The sequence below is a fragment of the Homarus americanus genome, unplaced genomic scaffold (genome assembly GCF_018991925.1).
Source record: "Homarus americanus isolate GMGI-L3 unplaced genomic scaffold, GMGI_Hamer_2.0 scaffold51826, whole genome shotgun sequence".
Classification (NCBI taxonomy): domain Eukaryota; kingdom Metazoa; phylum Arthropoda; class Malacostraca; order Decapoda; family Nephropidae; genus Homarus; species Homarus americanus.
The window spans coordinates 796856-816123 of NW_024747794.1; the positions used below are offsets into that span (position 1 = coordinate 796856).

General features: G+C 40.0%; 1 long non-coding RNA gene across 1 annotated transcript in view; it reads right to left on the reverse strand.

Annotated features, from left to right (window-relative positions):
• Nucleotides 1-8235: 8235 nt before the first annotated feature.
• Nucleotides 8236-19268, reverse strand: part of LOC121879862 — a 73032-nt gene continuing 61999 nt past the window's right edge. Inside the window, exon 3 of the long non-coding RNA XR_006091449.1 lies at nucleotides 8236-9062. This is a non-coding gene — a long non-coding RNA (uncharacterized LOC121879862). The remainder of the gene's footprint in view (nucleotides 9063-19268) is intronic.

A 19268-nucleotide genomic window follows, 5' to 3' on the forward strand; every position in this document is an offset into this window, starting at 1 on the left:
GGTTTACATAAAGATTACCACCCCAACTTATGCCCATAAAGATTAATTACCCTAACGTTGAGCTAACCTAACCTACCTAACCTAACGTAACCGAACCAAACCTAACTTAACTTAATTTAACCAAGCCTAAGCTAACTTAAAACCAAACATAGCCTAGCCTAACTTAAACCTAACCTAACCTAACATGTGATCTGATTATTGTACTGTGAATCATCGTTACTAACAAAGGTCTTGAAGCCACACACAAACGTGGGAATGAACACCGAAAATACGACTTGTGTAATTCCACCACCCACAACTTAACTTAATCAAGTAATTAATGCTAAGCGCTCACAGTTCATAACCACAAGGCCCTAGGCACAGGCTGTTAAATAACTCGACTTTTAACTGAGTGTCTAGATAACCAAATTTAATCTTAATAACATCAGCTCCATTTTTTAAATCTCTTGCACCATCCTCTTTTATAATTAGTGTTGTTGTTTTGCTACGATATAATGCGGTCACTTTTTAGGTACTTCACATGAATTCCCTTATCTAATATTTTGAGTTTAAGAGACATACCCAGGACCAGCAAACAGTGAGGAACAGAAACCTACCGATCAGCAAGTAAGATGACAAGAGTAGAAAAGCATAAAGGGAATAATTAAATCAATGAAGCGGGTATAATCGTGTCTTAGGATTCACGATCACAGCCCTTCAAAGTAATTCCGAGACGTCTTGACCAGAATTTGACTCTCCAGTGACTTGGCTTTTAATTTCATGCATCCAATCCAATCTCTGCCTTCCCCTGGATCTGCTTTGTATTTATACCAGTATCCCACCATCACTATTTATGCTACACAAGTATTTCATCTGATTTTTCCATTCCCTCTCTCGTTATTCCAGTATAACTTCTTTTAGCATTCACCAATAGCACCGTGTTTTGAAAGCCTCGAGACGACTCCTGCATTTTGTATACAGTACTGTCTTTGTTCAAGTTATTATTATATCAACATCTCTTCAACAACCACTATTACAAATGTTACTGCCTATATACTAAAAAATTTCCACCTGATATATTAATATACTTTTGTGTTTAAAGCATCAACTCTTTACAGTACACTGGTCTGATAAATTCGTGTAATACCTCTTCATTACCGATAATAAAAACATTATCTCCAAACAATATTAAATTTTAGTTAACCTTTACTACTTATCACTTCATACCCACTTACAACTTATCGCACAACAGATTCTGAAGAAATATTATAGAATGGTGGAGACAGCAGGCAGCCTTGTCTAACTCCCATAGTTAATCCCAAACCTAGTCATAATTTCTGATACATCTTTTTAATAGCCATGATCAAAGACCATATCTTCCAAAACTATTGAAAGTTTATTATATTTTACCATTTTAAATACTTTATACAAATCCATAACAGACAAACTTTCCACAGATGGTTTATACATGGTCATCGGGAAATGGTGAACTCTAGTACTTTTTGACCTTGTTTTAAGTGATAGCCTAAATATTGTTCATCACCGGGACTGTAAACTTTGTAGTATATAAAAGTTATTCATTTTTGGTCGAGCATTTAATCCTGTTCATACCAATTTGTTTTAGATATTCCGCTGGAAGCTGATCAGCACCACAAGCTTTATCATATTTCATTTTGTTCCCAGCTGTCTCAAATCTTGTTTCCCAAAGTGATACCCTGAACTTGATTTCCTTTGTTTCTTACCTCTCCTCTATCACTAGTACCTAACCTCTCCATTGTTCTGTTAATTCTTCTCCCTTGTGTATTTTTTATATATACCACCTAATCATATCAACTTTCTTCTCATATTTCCTATAACATTTATGAAATAGTTTTAACTTAATTATTATTTTATCTTACAATATTCACCCCTTCATACTTAACACCGTATTTTTTGTTATTCATTCCATCGTTGTTCAATATCTTGCTCTTCATTTTTTGAGCTTATGGTCCCTTGTTCGCTAGCTCTCCTTGGCACACTGTTCACAAGCATAAAAAAGCAATGTAGTTTTATTATCAAGTGACGAAGGTCGAAGAAAAAAAACGAAAGTGCCCATTCATGGTTTTCTAGAGCAAGAATAGAAGAGAAGGGAGATTCCTCACCACAAGAGAATAAGAAAAAATATATATGAGCTCTGGAGGTGTCGGGCACAACACGTATATAGAAACACGAACACCACAAATAACTAAAACAGAAAAATCAATCTATTTATTTACCTCTTCAATTATTCATTTATTCATTGTCACTCCAAAGAAGTCAAAATTAGGTAGAGCAAAAGCGGGTCGCGAGGTGGAGTGGTAATACAACTGGGGTTATTGAGGCGTTAGTGTTGTCGAGGGAGCTGAAGGTCTCACAAGCCATTATCTTGGTGGTGAATATTTGAGAGGAATGGTGAGGCGAGGCGCACTGCCATACACCTCTTTCTACCACTGTTTTAACACTATTTACAGAGAGAGAGAGAGAGAGAGAGAGAGAGAGAGAGAGACTGAACTAACACAATTTTATTTCTGTGCCACGAGACATCAATTGTAGGTCAACACAAAGAAAAATGTTTGACAAATACGATACTCCAGTAACAATATTCAGCTGATATTATGTATGTAGGGGAGATATATGCATTTATGGCATGAACCGCCAGCCTGACCTGAAGCAAGAACCAGCCTAACCTGAAGCAAGAACCAGCCTGACTCGAGATATGAGCCGCGGAGACCTGAGAGCCAACAGACGAAGATGGTGGGGGAGGGGGTGAGAGATGGGAGTCACAACAAGGATATCAATTTGACTTAGTACCACCCAGGAGGTCTCATGCGGCTCTTGCACGTTCAATATTGTTCCTGGGTAACTCCACCTGCAGCACTGAAGTTCCTCTCGCAATACGGGGGCTCAGCTTAAATAGGAGAGTTCAGTTTATACTAGAGGGAGCTCTGCCTGTATTAGGAGAGCTCAGCTTCTACTAGGAGCGCCCAGGTTAAATAGGAGAGCTCAGTTTATACTAGAGGGAGCTCAGTCTGTATTAGGGGAACTCAACTTATACTCGGGTAGCTCAGTTTGTATTAGGAAAGCTCGACTTATATTTGGGGAGCTTAGCTTATACTTCGCGTAAGAAGAGAGCTCATCTAATACCAGGACAACTCGCTCAATAATGAAGCTCACCTAATAGCCTTCTGAAACTCACCTAAAACTGAAGAGCTCAACTAATACTGAAGCAGCTCACCTAATACTGAAACAGCTCACCTAATACTGAAGGTAACCTTATACTGAGGCTCAAGAACTATTGCAGCAGCTCACCAAATACTCTGCTACCTCCCTCTCCTCTCTCGTGACCTGGTGTGGCTTCATTCATCGTACGCAAACTATAACCTCCAGGACAGAGTTAATATTAGAGAGTGCTGTAGATACGGTTATCCGGGACACATTATTAATGAATCTAGATGCGAACAACACAACACTATGATGTTTGTTACTCTTGTCGGTTTGTCTGTATTAAGATGTTACCGCCAGTGTCTTCTGTTCACGCGATACGTTAGGCCTATGGGGTTCATTTTTATTCCGCGTGATTCCCTCCCCTTCTTTGTTTTTTCTTGGAAGATACAGAACTGCACACGGCGGGGGTAAGAGGTGGGGGAAAAATCATCCAAATTCTTCAGTGAACGTTCTCTCTACGGATGTCGACCGTCGATCTGCACGAACCTACTTTTCTAAACCAATAATGTCAACATGGACTAAACCTGTCACTCAAACCAGCTTCTCTCGACGTCCTCAGGGTACACCCCCCCCCGCTCTTCTAGTCCCGCCCTGACACACACACACGAGCTCGGCCAGTGCGCTACCAAAATAAAATAAGAATTCTCAAGCAGGATAATGTAACGTTATTACATTATAGTCGAGTCTCATCCTCTTATCAGCCAGAATAATTTTGTGAGTCCATCGGGCTTCTCCCCAGACTGTGGCGCGGGTCGTGATAACTCCTTGATAACACGCCATGCGGGCTCTCCGGCCTTTTGTTATATAATTTAACGCCGAGAGTTCCGCCCGACAGCAGCTGATCTTGCCCAACATGACCTGGGTGAGAAGAGGTTTTGTGGTGGGCGCCTGGGGAAGAAGGAAGGCCAAGGAGGGGAGGAGGGGAGGACAGGGGGAGGAGGACAGAGAGGAAAATGGGAGGGGGGAGGGAGAGAGAGAGAGGAGCAGGGGAGAAAGCTGTGGAGAAGAAGAGTGGCGGAAGTAAGGGATGGAACATGGAAGGGGTGCAGATGATAGAAAAAGAAGGGGTGGGAACTGAGAGTAAAGTAGAACAGGAGAAGGGAGGAAATAGGGACGCAGAAAATTAAAAGAACAAAAAAAAAAGGAGAAAGCAGGGGAGAAAGGAGAGACAAGGAGGCGGAAAGAGGCAGATGAAGGTAAGAACACAAGAGAACAGAGAAAAAAAATGACAATGGATGAGGCAAAAAGGGGGAAAAATGTGGGTACGAGAGAAACAGTAGAATAGGGGAAGGAGATGTATGAGGCGTGAGGTAAAAAAGGGAAGGGGGGGATGAGAAGAAGAAATTACATGAGAGGGAAAAAGAAAAAGAGGGAGAGGATACAACAGAAGAAGGAAAATGGGTAGAAGAAGAAAGAAGGACGAGGGAGGAGGAGGAGGAGGAGGAGGAAGAGGGAGGAGGAGGAAGAGGAAGAAGTATAACAGGAATACCACGACCCATACTTCACACACGTAATATATATAAGTCACTGTTAACAAGCAGGTAAAGTCTTTCAATTTATCTACTTCAGCAACTAAAATCTTTAACCGCATATACAGTACTAGACAACAGCAAAATAAAACGTAAAAACATATTGAACGTAAAAGACAGACAATAACAATAAAGAACTTAAAATTTACAGACACGAACCAAAGCAAAACACTGAATATGGGAACAGTTCAGAAATTAGATAAACATACAATAAAAACAAGATAAAAGCACAGCGAAAGAAATAGTAACAACACGAACAAACTCGACCTGGCAGAGCAGTAGGATACACCAGGCTGCAATAACTGTAATTATAATGTAGAACAATAAAGGCAGGCAAGGAGAGGAGAGGTGGATGTCTCACACATAAACAAGCACTCAAGCACTCACATACATGCACTCATATACGAGCATTCGTAAAATACTACCGTTCACTCACACACACACTCCTACCTGTGCTTGTAACTTATAACGTGCTAGAACTAGGCTGTTGGGTGTGTGTGTGTGTGTGTGTATTAGCGTGGGCGTGTGTGCTGATGTATGTATCAAAATGTGGGTGCATGTAAGACTATTCACCTATTGCAAAAAAAAAAAAATTGTATATATATATGTTTTCTGAATCTCATCATTTTACAGATATTAATGATATGTACACAACAGCAGCACTTTTTCCTGGAATATCTCGCCAATATTTCCAAGGGATGAAATATGACCAGTAGCCCACAGGCTTGAGGCGCGACCCACCACTAGCTTCGTGTATGTTCAGAAAGAAAAGACATTTGCATGCAAAGTCACAGCGCGTTATTTCCCCTTTGTTTTGTTTCACTCCAAAAAGAATGTATATCAGAGGCCTTGTTGCAGCGTTTGAATTTATTTATATATTCATTAATTCTCTTCTATTGTCGTGTCTATTTATTTATTTTTTATCAATGTAATATCCATTCGTTATCGGGTTATTCATTTATGTTTATTAATATTTTTATTTTTTCATTTGTTTGTGTTTTTTATCACTCGCGCAACTGTTATTATTTCCTATATTTAACCACTTAACCTATCTGTGTGTGGAGATGTATACTACAATAAATCATCCATTCATCTCTGTATTACACAACTTTTCCCTCACTCACACACTTCCTCTTGTCAGCTTCACTTACTCGCGTTTTCTTCCTCGTTCGTGAAATTTTACGCGCCAGATCTGTCAATGTTATCAACCAAATTGGCTTTGTTTATCCGCCGGGGAATACATCGTTACTGTGACGTTCCTCCCCAACACTTATTTCTTCCCTTCAAGTGTTTTATGCAGCAAACTTACACGAGGATATTTCTAGCGCGTAACAACCATAATAAAACAACAGGGAACTTCCTCAGCCTCATGATCTGAACATTTTTGCAAACAGCAATTTGGTTTTCTCCCGAGGGATTTTTAAATAAAGGCGAGGGCTTATGCCGGAATTACGGTCTTCCTGTGCCACTGCCTAAGACAATGTAAAACAGAGTATAGTGTTTCTCTATTTTCTGTTATTTTGGGTCGTGGTGGTGAGAGTGGTGGTGAAGGTGTTGGTGGTAATGGTGAAGGAGACAGAGGCGGTGATGAGTGGTAATGGTGAGGGAAATAGGGTGGTGGTGAGTGGTGGTAAAAGTGTTGGTGGTAATGATGAAGGGGAGAGAGTGGTGGTGGGTGGTAAGGGTGTTGGGAGAGGTGGTGGAGGTACGAGTGGTGGATGTGGTAGTGTGAGGGTGGGAGTTGCCATTGTTGTGTTTCAAGTAATGTGGAAGTTTTTTTTCAAGTAGGTAAACTTGCCAAGAATGTTTCGAGGATACTGACGGATTAGGAGAGGGGAGTAGAGGGTGTGGAACGTGGTGGAGGGTGTGGAAGGTGGTGGGGGGTGTGGGGGGTGGTGGAGGGGGTGGTGGGGGGTGGTGGAGGGGGTGGTGGGGGTGGTGGAGGGGGTGGTGGAGGTGTGGGGGTGGTGGAGGGTGTGGGGGTGGTGGAGGGCGTTGGCAGGTGTGGAGGATGTTGACAGGTGTGGAGGGCGTTAGCAGGTGTGGAAGGCGTTGGTGGGTGTGGATGGTGTGTGGAGGGGGGTGGTGGAAGGAAGGTATGTGTGGAGAGTGAGTGGTGGACGGGAATATGGGTCATCTACGAGTAAATTATTCAGTGAGTCAAATTGTATTGGGGACACGCACATTACCAGCCCGGAGCCTCTACTGTACATTATATATAACACAGAATCAATCTCTAAAACTTCATCTTTCCCGAAGTTTGATCAGAAAATCTGAATACAAGTAGTTCTCCCGTGAACCATACAAGGTAGACGATGAACCTGAAAAGAGAAAGACACGGAACACGAGAAGTCTACAATATGTTCTGTAACTTAACTCAGCATTACAGGGGAGCTTTACACTTACAGTATTACTATACCAATGATGACAGACAGAATCACACCGCACTCGAGCGAGAAATCAACCCACGTCGACTGGTGTTTGTTGTTGTTTCAGCTGTGACCTTGACCTTTCTAACTTTATCCCCGAGAAACAATGTTGGCTGAAGAATCTAAACACCGTGTCCTCTCGTCAGACGGCAGACGCACACAAAGGAAATCATACGGGAAAAAAATCCCATTAGATTATTTCATCAAAATGGCCGAATTGACTTAAAAAAAACAAGAACCAAGTAGATACGATACGAGACAAAGGTGTAAGTGAGGCAAGAAGTGTGAGGTGGATAAAGTGTTAACATTAATGGACTGGAAACAATAGATTGGCGACTGTTTTGGCAGAGTCTGGGAAACAGAGCGTGTATAGATAAAGAATAACTATAATGTAAATGACAGAATGATTAGGTAGTAGGGAGAAAAATAAAAAGAATGAGAATAGATAAATGAGAAGAAAAACAAGTAAGTGTGTGTGTGTGTGTGTGTGTGTGTGTGTTTTTTGAGATATAAAAATAAAAATGCAATAACATCGAGTCATCCACAAGAAAAATACCAAACTAACAGAGTATATCCCTATAACTCACCTTGATAAATATATATATTACACCTATTGATATAAGTGTAAAATAAACAGAATAATTTCCTCTCCAGCGAATAAATTCCATTGTTGACAAGGTGAGTAAAACTGGATCAGCAAACTCTCACCACCACTAAATCCGCTCTAGACTAAATTCCTTTATCTGTATTGGACTTACCTAAGAGAGCCGAGAGGAACAGCAGCAGCGCCGGGACTGCCTGGGTAGAGGTAAGGGACGTGAGGAGCTTCATGGTAGTAATGGCGGTGGCAGAAGTGGTGGCAGTAGTGGTGGTGGTAGTGATCATCTATATAGAAGCTGGACCATACCTTGACCAAAGCAAGCACTCCGGGTAATGAACACTGTTGGAGCGGACTGGCTACCTTCCTTCCTCTCCTGTCTTTACCACACTTCTATCTCGTTTCTTTCACTTTTATTATCAGGGTTTTGAACAAACACTTGAAACGTTCCACCTAAGAACTATTTCACTTATTTTTGTTTCCCTTTTGTGTCTTATAGCTCGTTCAGTATCTCACTATGGGCACTATTATGTTCGCTGTCTTTATGGTTTAAAACTAATTAATCTCGGTATTTAAATATAAACTTTCATGAAAATCCAAGCACAAAACAACACTGTTCTTCGTCTTTTGTCAAGTCCAAAAGTATTGATGGTGGAACAATCACCGTTGGGAGCAGATTTTATCAACGTTAATTTACAACAATGAAACCAATTTAAGATGAATTAACTCAGCTAAGATCGTGCACAATGGTTTACTGATAGATTATTAATCGTGGGTCTTTGCAACAATTTTTCAGTTTAGTTTAGTTTATTTTTTTCTGGTGATGTTGAGTTAAGCTCACTGGCATAGGAGCTTGGAGCACCAAAGATCTTGGCAAGCCGTCACGTCAAGACCTTGCCCAGCCGTCACGTCAAGACCTTGCCCAGCCGTCACGTCAAGACCTTGCCCAGCCGTCACGTCAAGACCTTGCCCAGCCGTCACGTCAAGACCTTGCCCAGCCGTCACGTCAAGACCTTGCCCAGCCGTCACGTCAAGACCTTGCCCAGCCGTCACGTCAAGACCTTGCCAAGCCGTCACGTCAAGACCTTGCCAAGCCGTCACGTCAAGACCTTGCCAAGCCGTCACGTCAAGACCTTGCCAAGCCGTCACGTCAAGACCTTGCCAAGCCGTCACGCCAAGACCTTGCCAAGCCGTCAGACCGATAACTTCAGTCGTTATCACCTCAGCTCAAAACAAAGACTTCAACACTTTCCTCGTGAGCAGTGGGTGTCAGAAATCCATAATCTGAAAAGAGAAGGAAAAATATTACAATGTTAGAAGTGGTCATCATCATTACTTTGCCAAACTAAAATCAACACACAATGTTACCTGAATTACTTGACCTGTTCTTTAACAAATAAGAACCTTGCGGAAGAGTACTGACAGGCTCTTATAAGAGGATAATAGATCTATAAGACAAAAGTAGATAGCTATTATAGACCGATATTTAATCTCGTAAGAAGCTTAAACGAATGGGTTTATATGGACGAGTGAGTTAGCTTTAAGAGTAAGAACAATGGGGGCATTATTGTTAATTACTTCTGTAAATGATAATTGGAGGAATAAAGAATAATCAGGCATGAGAGAGAGAGAGTTTAGAACAACGTGAAGTGAAACAACAAAATTACCAGCCAAAAGTGAAAAGAAAAACACGAACTGAAAATTAGACAACAATTTAGGTAAGACAATTATTAAGTAATGCAGAACAGAAACACCGTGGAAGAGGGATGAAGTATAATAATAATAATAATAATAATAATAATAATAATAGCAGTATATTCACTAAAATAGGTATCTCCTGTTTTCATCCTCGGTGCCTCTAACAAAATCTAAACAAAACAAAAAGCAAAATAAACGACACAAGGTCAACTCTTACGCCGTCTGTACCAACATTTAGGCCACGATTACCGAGCGAGTGAATGACGTGCGCAGTGAATAAGGAGAGGACAAAGGAGGAGGAAACCACAAATAACACATCACCTCGATCAGGGAAGCAACGAGAGAGGGGGGGAGAGAGGGAAAGAGAGAGAGAGAAAGAGAGAGAGAGAGAGAGAGGAAAAGAGAGAGAGAGAGAGAGAGGGGCGGGATTTAGAATTGGATGCGGCCACAGTGATATTATGAAATCTCTGAGACAATAATAGTTGGGTGAAGCTCAGTGATGGTCTAGAAAATCTGGGATTATTATCAATGTCCCTCGTAAAGGAAGTGTTGAAGAAGATGTTCCACTACACAATAAGATACTTACTTCATGTAGAGGTATGACTCGTGGAGGTACGACTCGTGTTATAATTCAAGAAAATAAAAGATACAGAGATCAAAATAAAGAAAACCTCTCCATCACACAACACACTAATCTCACCATACCAAAATATTCACGTGTAAGCTGTTGTCGTGTGTAGCGGCAGTATAATGAGCGAACACGGAACACTGCTATATAGACTACACCAGCTCTCACTCTCTCTCTCTCTCTCTTAACCTAAATAACAAGAATCTTTTATGCCACCGTGAAGTAACGTTACTCCTCTACCCCCTTTCCTTCTCCCTCCCTCCCTCCCTCCCTCCCTCCGTCCGTCCGTCACCTTAATACTTGTGGCTGTCTCACCTCCAGAACAGACAACAACAAGTCTTATGTGCGATACGAGTATAGTTGCCTCTATAACCTCCTCCTCAACTTCGCCCGGACCATCGCAGCCACTAATCAACAGCACCCACGTAGGAGAGAGAACAGCGCCGTATCATCGCAGACGAGAAAAGCCATTAAGACCTCCCTCCTACTGGCCAGTGTCCGTCCTCACGCTTCCTGGTCCTCTGATATCAACACAGCTGGGCTAAATTACACTTTTTTTTCCCCCTGCTCTTGGTAGCTTCAATTACAGGACGAGACGGCGAGGAGGTGGCGCGGTGCCTGATTTATCTGCCAGGGCGCTGCTCAACTCCTCTATTAATTGCTCTTTTTATCTCTGTCAGCTATAAACTCTTGTTATTAATGCCTCTCTTTAGCCTATTTTCCTTTTTCTTTGTATAATTTGTCATATGTTTATTTATGGTCATTGCTCCCAAGTGTAAATTTATTTCAGTATTTGAATAAAGTTGATGAAGTATTCACACTAATGAGATGTTGATTTGAAACAGCATGTACATTCATGTTAGCAGCCAAATTTACTTTATTTCTGAGTTCTACGATGTTTTTATTCACACAAAAACTGCCGAGGTACCATTTTTTTCTCCATTTGTCCCTTAATATTTCAGAAACATCTTTAATATTTCGTGTATCATCTTTCGTCTCTTGAAGTAATATATCCTTTACTGTTCGGACATTTGATTTTCCTAATCGTCACATCTTTTGACGGTCGACATATATGACACACATGGTTCAAAAATTCATACGTTTCATATTAATAATTCAGACTAATTTCCTGTGTTCACTCATCTGGTTTTCATAACCCAATTTCCAGTTGCATGGGCAAATATTGGCTTTAAATTTATTTCTAATTTCAAGCATTCAAGCAATATATATTTATATATTTTTTTTCCACTTGATATATTAGTAAGGAAACTTTTATAAGAATAACAGATAATAAACCCGCCAGGCTGGTAAATAAACCACAATACTGCCGCATTTGCATTTAATGACAATTGAATCTAATTACAAGACCACCTCCTTGAAAAAGCTTCACCACTTTTTTTATGGGGAAGACTTTTATCCTCCTCCACCCCACCCCCCTTCCTGACGACTCCACCAGCCTCCACGGTAGACCACCTTCTGCGGTTTCACTCATTAGTTTCCCCGAGATGTTATAATGTATATACACTTCAACATCTAAGGTCTTTAAGGGCACAAATCCAGGACCTCCTCTAGTCACCAGCAGTTAAATATTTAGTCAAGTTTAGTCTGTTTTCTTACTTATCTGGAAAAAGTGGGATAAACTGTATCTATGGTTTGATATTTTGTACTTTTAATTATTAGGAGTTTATTAATCTCTCCATGCAATCACACTCTCCAAATGATTGCAGTTATTTTTTTTATTAATTTAGTATGTAATTAGTGTAAGCATAATTACGTTTATAATCCAGGAAGTAAATACCACTGAAAACTTACTATGAAATAAGACCTCGATATGCTGACTGGACAACAGCATTTATATATACTGGCGTCACCTTATTTGTTTACAACCACTTTGAAATATACGAGCTCACTCATATGACAACTTATCTTTATCAAATGGTTTAGTTTATCGTGACCACAACCTGAGCCTTTCTTAATGACTACCACACTGCTTCTCATTGGATGGGGGGGGAGACTTCCTTCTATCAGTAGTTAGGGTCTGGATTAGCGACCATCGACCTGCCTCAGCTGATCTTAGACGGGAGAGTTCACACCGCTATCTCTGCTCCCTCAAATTCTCTATTAACACTACAATCTATTCATATCGACCTATGAAACTCATCTGACTACAAATAAAAAGAACATAATGAACGCTGGTTAAGTTATGTTGCCAAATATTGTCGTGTTCAGTAATGTTCCTCTTATGACATCACACATCTAAGTACATCACATTAACGTCTCAAAAATCCAAACTATTCTATTATATTCAACTGTTGATGTCAATTGTATGATGTAATTTACAGTTTGGGGTGAATGAACTTGTTTGTTTCAACGCCGTAACACCTCTCAACTATAACCTGTCAACACTTCCACTACGGCACTGGTCTTCAGTAACTCTCTTCATGATCCCTAACTATGGTTCTATTCTTTACTATATTCACGGGAGTTTTTACCTGCCTATCACGACAATCTAACTCATCTAATTTCAGTATAAAATCAATAAAATCTATAATGTGTTGAGGTAAAAATCTTTCGTTGTAATGTTGTCGTTTTGTGTTGATGGTTTCACTTCATTAATGTTACAGACACGTTGCTGGGAGTCTCTCTGCCAAGTCTACTCCCCACACTGAGCTGCTCCTCATTATTACACTGTTCCTCCTTCAATCCTCTCAATCTTACTTTCTGTTCAGTACTGGTTAGGTTAGGTTCGTTTTCTGCGTATTTATTTTAGTGACCGCTAAAAAGTTACTAGGAAAAAGTTACAGAAAAATAGTCATATTTAAGGTTAGGTTAGGTGACTTACTTTTTCCTGTGACTTTCTTCCTGCTATATTTTTTTCCCTTGAGTGTATCGTACAGACGTGTTCTGCCAACATCAACACACCCAGTTAGTCTCCATGAGTAGATCCTATAGCTCTCTCTCTTTTAGTCCTCTTGTGTTACAACTTTGACTTTCTTTTGATCTTGTTACAGCTGCCCACAGTCACTTTTAGTTTTATTCTCAATTTATTAAGTTAATCTCATTGTGAATTTGCATTATTCATAAAGTTTACCACACATTATTATTTTGTTTATGACTTTTTGTTTGTAAGTTGAATTAGCATAACGAGAATCGTCTTTCATCATCACCAAATTCACAGTTTGGACGCAGGAACTAGGGTATAAAAAGGCCCAGAAGCCGACCAGCTGGTACAAGAATCACATATGCGTTGTACACACCAAACGTTACTCCAATATTCCTTTGTAAAAAGTGTTCGATACCAACTGACTATCATGACTCTCCCAGCCATTGTTCGGGGTTTGGAGTTGAAGCCTCGCCTCATATAAAAGGTAACCTAACCTAACCTAACCTAACCTAACCAAACCTCACCTTTGATAAATTCGATTGTTATTAATTTTAGATTATTAAAACCGAATCCCAAATGGCTCAACCTTAATCAATACACTTTTTTATACCTCCAATAACTCAGGGGTGGTATGACCTATAGTGGTGATTCTAGACGGGGGTTATTTTTTATATAAGAGGTGTGGGTCCTATATATCCATGGCCAATCAGGAACTAACTGGTAAATTAAGATGGTACGATAGGTCAAGTCTGTCCTCTGTTACAGTGTATTATTTCACGGATCAACGTTGAAAATTTAAGATTATTGGAAATGGAATAGTTTTTTCTCTCTCTCGTGGTAGAGTGAGGGCGTGTTAAGAGACTATCTTGAGTTACAGACAATTTCTGGATCGGTTCCTAAGATATTGGGTTAAGATTACTGTAGAGTAGCTACCTCGATGTTACCTTGTGGGAGTTACAATCGTTATGTAGGTGTCTTGAACAATGTAGCTCTACACATCATCAACATCATCACACTGCTACAGAAATACATTCATCGCTCGTCTATTTCGCGTTATTGCACTTGTCATCCTACTCTTAACTTCAGTTGTTCCCAGAAAACTATTATGAAACATTGCTCTTCCCTCTCTTTTTTTTAACTCTGCTTTATCTTATATTTTTATCACATCTCTCACATTACAGCACCGGGCCTACAACACTCTGCCTGCACCAGTAACTCACCAGTCCAGACAATACGTGGACTCATACTCACAAACTAGAAGCTAACCGTGGCTGGTTTCAGTCTTATTTCTACAACTAGAATGAATTAGAGGGTTGGAAACACTCGCCATAAACAGTACATAGAAATACTGTGTTTTGAAGTTAAAAAATAATTCCTGTCAAGAAAAAATAAATGAATAATGTAAGAACGCCTTTGTAGTTTCTTCATCTGATAATGAAAAATCAGACAAACCTCGACCTAGAAATGAGATGCAGATCATATTACTGGTTGATAATTGTTATTTTCCTATTCTTTTATACTTAAATTAAATGACTGAGTTAATTAGCCAATATTCAATACTTCGGTGAATTACTTTTTGATCGGTTTAGAATGTGTTTTTTTTCAAGCAGTTCAGAGAGCAGTTTGAAAGTGCAAAATTTCTATATAAAGTTAGTTATATTCTTATGAAGGTTCTGTTGTTGTCTCTGAACTTAAGAGTAATGCGTGGGAAGGAAGAGAGGGAGGACTTGAAATAAGTAACAAAGGAGATTAAATGGTTATTGATTCAACACGCTAAGTTACATTTCCCTTCGGACATAATTCTGTAACGGAGTCAAGAGGGTTGATGCGAGCTTAACAGATCTAGACAGCAAATTAATTCGTTGTGTATAACAAGCCCAGCACACACACTGACAGCTGTAAAGGTGACCACTAGAATGAAGAAACACTTAATTATCTACACCACTTGTCGGCACACTAACAGGTCGGGTGGTCGGTCTGCCCTTCATTGTGCAGTGTTAATATTAGAGAAAACCTGAGAATGTTGGAAGGGCCACACTGGGTAACATCCTTCTCATATACGACCTGAAGACCGTACCTGGGACTCCGTATGAGAGGCAAGAGCGCAATCGTTGTACCACCAACTCCCCAAGATGTAGTACTTAATGTCTTTGCAGTATATAATATAGTACTGGTATAGTCGATCTTTAAACTTGAATAGTAATACCGTAATAGTAATACTGGTTTGCGCTTATGTATCCTCAATTCACCAGTTGGGGATGGTCACCTAACTTTACAGTTGAGGAAAGTGAAGGCTGTCGAGAGCATTGCCGGGCATGCTGTAGCCGCACAGTCCGCCGTCGGTTGTGAGGCTCACGAGACCTACTTTTAATTTTAGGTAAAGTAGTTTTTGTGGAGCGTTTTAAAATTAATTTCCTTTCAAGTTTCTGCTATACAATTAGCTTCTATGAGTATATAAAATACAGTGTTTGTAATACCAAACCTGAGGAGTTCACAGACTCCTAAAAAAAATGAAGGATAAAAAATATGAAGTGAAAATTTTACAAGTCGAACAAGGCGCAGCACCAGTTCTGTAAAGATTTCTTTTTAATCTTGGAAGACTAGTCGATGAAGACCAATTCCTTACAATTCAGTTTAAATGATAATTGTTACTTTGGACACATTAACACCGAATTAGCCTACAGCTATGCCTGTAATCTGAATCTCTACCAATTTTACAAAATATACATGCAATATATATATATATATATATATATATATATATATATATATATATATATATATATATATATATATATTAAAGTTTACACTTAAGAGTAACAGGTGACAAATGCAACAAGGTGAGGGGGGCACTAGACAGTATTCGAGGACTAAGAGGGAGGGGGGGGTCAAGCGTGTGTCTGGGCTGCAGTAGTTGGTCTGTGGTCATTGAGAGCTGTGTGTTGCAGCACTGCACACTGAAATTGCTAACGTTTAGGGTGTGTATTGGCTTTCGATTGGGCATCGCTTATAGGGATTAGTTTTGGGGGACACGTTCCATAAAGTGAAAAGGAATGCTCTCGGTTCATTGCGTACGACTATATCGAGGTGTGCTATTGAATGAGAGAATTAAACTTGGGAAAATTACTCGTCAACTCACTTACGGCTTCAGCATAACGTTGCCACACCTCGTTAGAAGGTACAAACATGTACGAGTTAATAATACTGTCGTCGACGACGTTGAGGGCTGGTAGTTAATCTTCCGGGGAGACGGAAGGTTGGTTACTTGCATGCCCAGCCATTCCTTGACGTGAATCCTGTTGGTTTATTAATTCCAAAACGACCAATAACATCCTCCTGATGAGGTCTCGATTAAGGCCTCGCGGTTGTGTAATTTTAACTTTTCGATTTGGTTAGAAATTACTGTGTACTGTACCAGTAAAAGAGGTTTTAGTTTTGTTGTTTTTTCGAGTGAACAAAATTGTTCGGAATTTGTAGCAAAGCGCCAGGTAATAATTTATCATCTAATTTGTTACAATACATTATACATGTACAAGAGCTATATGCCGCCAGAGTGCTTTTAATCTTGCTGTTTTAGTTATCATTTTATCTCTTACTGCTGGCAGTAATTACATTCTTAACGCTCATGTAAGTATATAATTTACACAACAAACTCGTTTTTACATTTACGAGAACGATACATATCAAGTTTAGATTACTGAGCGAAGGACGTGCAGGCGAGCGAGGATGAAAGTGAAGGTCAGATCTGTGATAAGACTTATAAATGTTGACTGGATTTGGTCACGGAGGCTCCAGGAAAACTGACAACAGTCCTCATCACCGTGAACATATGGAAGTTTTATAAAACGTAAATAGTTGACAAAAAAAATGCATGGGCAGCTTTAAAGATAAACAAATAAAATAAGCTAAAACAAACCTTCTGTAAGAAACAATTTACTAGCACAAAAATGGTTACCTTGTTGTAAGCAGATCTTACCGTGATTGAAGGTACTGTACAGTCACGGTCAAGAGTCCTGACGCCTCTCCTGCTGCTTCACGAACCCCAAGATTCAGGCTAGTGAATCCAAAGCATCCTTGGACAGAATAGTGCATCAGTGTCTACTGCTTCCGGTTCACGAGTCTGAATCTCGAGGTTCGTGAAGCAACAGGACTTTTGACCGTGACCGTACCTCCCGAGCTATAATGACAAGGATGACTAGCAATTGATCATCAGCTGTGCGAGTGATGAGTTGCTAACACGTGAGCCTGTGGGTGCAGTGAGGAGGTCGTTGGGTGAGCGGGTAGAGGGTGCTGGGGGAATCCAAGGAAAAGGATGGTTGGTTTGAGTAATCAGAAGGCTTACGATGAACCAATAAGACAAAAAGAGGATTCACAAAACTTAATAACACATCCAAACATAACAATATTTACCTAACCAAAAAAGGATAATATTTGAGTTTGGATCACATTTAGATTACCCACCCCAGCTTATTACACCTGATGATTAACCTCCTTAACGCTATTTGGGGTTAGGTTAGGTTGTTTAATCATCAGAGCTGTACTTACTCCTGAGCCACACACACACACACCTTCTTGCACGCCCCCAAGGTGAGATAAACCACTTCTATTTCCTGCTTCGGTCAAGAGCTTCCCACGGCAGACGATGAAATGTTTATATCCCATACACCAACAGGAACCTGACTGACGTTCCCCCAAGATTCTAAAACCTCGTATTTTCATAGTTCTCGTATATGAAGAATAAGAGAAAAGGAACACCTGGAGATTAGGCACCCTAGTTTATTTCACCTGATTACATACCTTAATACTACCTGAACGGGGGGGGGGGGGCTTAGGTTAGATTGGGTCAAGGTAGGGTACGGTAAGTTTGGCTTGGCTTGGTTTGGTTTGGTTAGGGTAAAGTAAGGTAGGTTAGCATCAGGTAGGGTAGACGTGGTTAGGTTAGGTCAGGTCAGGTCAGGTCAGGTATTAAAAGTGGCGTCCTCGTAGTGAAGGGGTTTACTATCAGGTTAAATAAGTTGGGGTCCTAAATTTCGTGAGATTTAAAGAGAAATCAGGGATACAGATTTGCAGCAGGTGTAAACAACAGTTGCAAGTTATGATATATTAATTTGCCCTTACCATCACCATCACCACCACTATATTCATCACCACACTATTCATCATACAGCAAGATAGGTTTGTGTACACTTATTATTTCCCCGTTTTTATTTGGATTGTAAGTTAATTACTTTCATTTTAACTTTATTTTATTCTATCGTTCCTTTCACTTAATGAAAAGATAAAACAAGTACTCCCGACACGCTAAGAGAAGACCTCCGAACACCGTGTTTACTCCTCACGTGTAGATCACCCAGAGAGATTTAGACAATGACGTCAACTAGTGTGTTGCATTGTCAATAACATCCTGTAGTGACGTCATGGGAGACAACTATTTAATCCGTGTTATGATAAGGTCGTCCCGCTAAACCTCAGTCATATTGTGTGTTGTTTGTGGCGTCATGTAAAGTGAGATACTTGTTTTTGTTAATAATATAACTTTTTACCTTTATCAATTATTTTATTAGCTGTGATATTCAGTTATCTGCTCAAACGTTTAGTATGTGATATCAGCTCCTTTTTTAATATTAACATTCATCTGTATTACTTGTGGTGGTCGCCATCAACAACATCGCTCCCACAGGAAAATTTATTTGACGATAAAAATTGTCCTGCTGCTCGTGGCGTTGCATCAGTTGGGCTACACAGTCAATAGCATACAACAGTTTCGCTCAAAATTGTGAGATTTTTACGACAGGACGTCCTGTTACGTGTGTTTCTCTTGCATACTTCACGGTCAAATTTCTTCTTAATTTATCTGGTGCCCCTGTGATTTGTTTATTTTCCAGGTCCCTCCAGTAGGACTCATCACTGATATAATTCACGAATTATTGGTTTCTCCTAAATCACAAACAATATATCATTTGATTCTTTACCGTAATGACAATTCCCATAATAGAAAAAATATCATAAAAATAGCGTCACAATTAGTGCTGTTCTCTTAATCATTTTCGTCATCATCTTCATTCTCATCACTATTCACCATCAAGAAGGTGGTAGTCTTAAAAACCCTCTTCATTTCTACGAGACATCGCCGGGGACGTTGTTAGGATGGTATTGTTCTAGTCTTTGGAATTCGTCACCCATTTGTTGCCTCCCTCACGCCTCCTTACAGCGAACACACATTCTTCTGACGAGGTCCTCCCCTCATCTACACATCACGTCCACTACCCATCCATTCCCC